The following is a 4013-nucleotide window of genomic DNA, read 5'->3' on the forward strand; positions in this document are numbered from 1 at the left end:
CCTGAATGTCATTTCTCCTCTAGAGAATCCAGTCTAGGGGAAAATATGCTAGAAAAATTATACAAAGTATTTTAAATCCATCACAGGCAAAATCGGTTTCATTTGTAATTAAGATAATTTTTAAAGTTATTGTTTCGCAGCATCACTTAAGTTGAAGACCTATCCAGGGTTTTATACATGGTTCACTTTTGTGGGTTAAAAATTTGGTTATTCAGGACATAGTCTATTTGTTTACCAAAGTTCATCCAAATACGTTCAGCGATTAATGCGTTTCGCTTAAGAAAACATACGACAAATTAAAATCAAAAATCTTTACGCCCTTCGAAGTATTTTAAAATAAAAATATTTGAACACCACTCCACAGTTTTTCTAGTCTAAAAAAAGCAGCGAAGCGCAGACACCCCTCGTTTGAGGTTAAGCATCCCGCTATCTACTTTATGGCCGCCATTTTACTTTTGTTTAATTTTTTTTTCGGCAAAATCGGCGGAGTAATTTCGACTGCGTTTAACTTTGGTGTGAATAATGGTTTTGTTATTATATTTTATATTTCTTTTGTTTTACTTCTTTTTGTTTTTTTTTTTTATTCGGGTCAAATTAGGAACACAGTGTATGATTTGTATAGCAATTAATATATATTGTTGAATTTTTATTCAATTCACACCCCATGCCTTATATCCTCTAAGAGGTAGACGGAGGGGGAATAGGTGCCCTTACCACCGTGTGTATCACACCATGGGACGGATTCCATGATGTGTCAGTGATTTTGTACCAATATTCTAAAAATCTATTTCATTACGTACATATATTTTGCGAAATACTCAAATAACAATGTAATTAATATCTCTATTATAATAAACAAGCTCAAAATAACAGTAAATTAACTTATTAAAAATGTATCTTATTTAATTAATAGTTCATTAAAATTTAATTAAAGTAAGCGAAATTGCTCTCTATTTCATTCAGAAAACCAAATTACTCTAATTCAGTCTTTTATCAAAACGTCAGTGAGTTAGCCTAAATAAAAGATAAGGTTTAATTTATAAAGCTCATCAAATTAAGCATGGATATAAAACACAAGCAGTATACAGATGGGTCAATTTTGACCCAAGCTTGAGTAACCGCCAATTACATCTACAATTATATAGATTGTCTAAGAAATAAACTTCAAATATCTCTAAAATACACACAAAATCACTAACTCAAATTACATCAAAATAAGACCCAATATACAATGACATAAGATGACTTTTATGACATAAAATTCTAAAGTGTAATTCATTAAAATGCAGCCAATTTAGGGGTCACTTCTGACCCGGCCAGCGGTCAAACACGGCATTACAATGTAGAATCAGCAGAGATTTTCTTAATAAATACAGTTTACGGTATCGTCTACCCTCGGACCGTTTATTCGTGTCACGTACGCTTTAATGTTGGGCCGTAGGGTAAGCGAGTTGTGACGCGGTAGCGGGAGCGGATGAAGGAATGAAAAATTGCTTAAATTCACTATTTTATGGGAGGTTATTGATGATTAGTGCAGACAGCTTGAGCTTGAAATAATTTTAGTACGACCAAGATGTAGTTTAAGGTGTAATTTTTCATAAATTTGAGTTTTGTGTCTGCGATTTGTCTACTTTATACCATTTAATTAACAATTACCCTCGAGCCATTCATCAATCTATAGTCATGTCGTGGATAATTAATTATTTTAATCTGTTATGTTTTTCTGTAGTTTTCGAAATAAAGAAAATCTATCTATATATATAAAAATGAATCCCTATTTCCCTTGGTCACGCATCACGCGTGAACGGCTGACCAATTTCACTATTTTTTTTGTTGTGTTTGTTATTGTCAGGAGAAGGTTCTTATGAAAGAATTTTTTTTTTTATATAACTGTCAATTGTTTGAAATAACTGTCAGCGATTGACAAAATGCGTTAGTTTATTTCTTTATCTCTGTTTTGTACTGTATTTATTTTCTTATATTTGGAATTTTAATATTTTTATACATTCATAATATTCTTATTCTGAATTTACGTATGTGTTTTCGATTATTTTGTATTGCCATTGCTTTATTTACCGCTCAACAGTCATAGATAATATTAGACCCATAAAAATTTACCGTAACTTTTCCTACTTTCAACTTTGACATTATGCAAAATCATCGTCTGCCAACGATGGAGCCACAATTTAAAAATTGAATTGAATTGAATTGACAAAATGCGCGCTGCAAATTCCTAGTTAAGACGGACAACGTCTGTTGGGTCAGCAGTAATAAATAAAGTAACAGTTCCACTGCTGACACAGGCCAGCCTCAAGCCTTCCAGATCAAACTGTTAGCCTGCACGCAGCAGGTTCCTGTGACCTTTAGCATTAGATAAAAATGATCTCTCGCTGTTTCTAAGGCCGTACGTTAATAATCAACATTCACATGACACCCGTATCGCAACATGTGTGTAATTTCCAGCCGCGCGGTATAGCCGAGTTAACGCCTGTCTTGTTTCGGCTTTAGGGTTGACATTCGCCGGCGACCTTCGGCTTCGGCGAACTCGGTTTTTTAATTTTAAATCACTAGTTTTCGGCTACGTATTGCTGGAGGTATATTTGTATACATCTGGATAGTGACTATTATTCTATTTGTAATAAGGTACACCAACAGCAATATATATCATTCATTAGAAGAAAAGCAATATGGTACAGCATAGGATATGCTAGAAATTCGTGAACACAGCATTTACCACTGACAACATATTTATTAAACTCTAAAACATAATAATGAGGATTTAAAAGCCAATTAATGACTATCATACACAAAGTGTTAGAGCCCGCCATAGTGGGCGACGTGTGTTGCGTTCCAGGATCAGCCTGTTTATCAGGTTCTAATAGGCCGGCATAATTGTGTCGAGGGTAGTCATCTCCGTAGTAGACACTATCTGGACCCTACTTCACTACCATTAGGTGCAATGGGGCTACTTTACCGTATCCAGATAAAAAAAAACACCGTACGCATGTATACAGAAGGTGTCGTCCACGTGGTGTTATAGTGGCGGGTATGGTTGATAGTTGCTAAATATTTTCAAATATACTGCCAGGGCACGAAAGCCTAGTTGCAAATGGAACGGAGAAGAAGGTCCGCAGGTTCAAAACCCAAGACCTCTAACTTTTGAAGTTAAATGTATTATTTATGCGAGGAAACCTTTATACCTGAAAATTCTTTATAAGAATTTCGAAGGTGTGTGAAGTCTCCAATCCGCACTACAGCGTGGTGGACCAAGGCCTAATCCCTCTCAGTAGTAGAGGAGGCCCGTGCAGCAGTGGGACAGTACATAATACAGAGCTTTTATTATTCTACTAGTGCCATCTAGTAAATTCTCAAAAACAGACACTCATCACCGCAAATTAAACATCCAAATACCACCTAATCTAGGTTAACCGCAAGCAAACGCTTTGTTGATTCCAGATAAACATAAACACTAGATTGAGACGTACATCTACACCTCTAGTCATGACCGCAAAAGCCATCCGTGGTTTTGGTGGGCATCATTAAACGAGGATTAGCAAGAGAAGTTACTGAAGTCGACTTTGACAATTTATAGAAGTTTAAGCAGCGAATACAAATACCACTAGATATCCATTTATTCAAACCATGAAACAAAATTATAAGGAAAAGAAAGAAATATTAATAAAAGAGCGACGATAGCTTAGAGTGGGACAGACTATCGATAGGAAAGTCCGCAGGTTCAAAACCAGGGCCACACATCTATTACTTTTCTAAAGTTCTGTGTGTATTTTTTTGTGAATGATCGCTTGCTTTAAACGAAGAAGAACCTCGTGAGGAAACCTGCATACCTGAGATGTTCTCTATAAGAATTTTGAGGGTGTGTGAAGTCTGCAAATCTGAATTAGGCCGGTGTGGCGAATTGAGACCTATTTTTCTGATTTTATCGAGTTTTATATTATAACTGTTTCCCGACGTTTCGAAGACTGCAGTCTTTATGGTCACGGACTAAGGTGTTG

This window comes from Manduca sexta, chromosome 2, assembly GCF_014839805.1.
Source record: "Manduca sexta isolate Smith_Timp_Sample1 chromosome 2, JHU_Msex_v1.0, whole genome shotgun sequence".
Lineage (NCBI taxonomy): Eukaryota > Metazoa > Arthropoda > Insecta > Lepidoptera > Sphingidae > Manduca > Manduca sexta.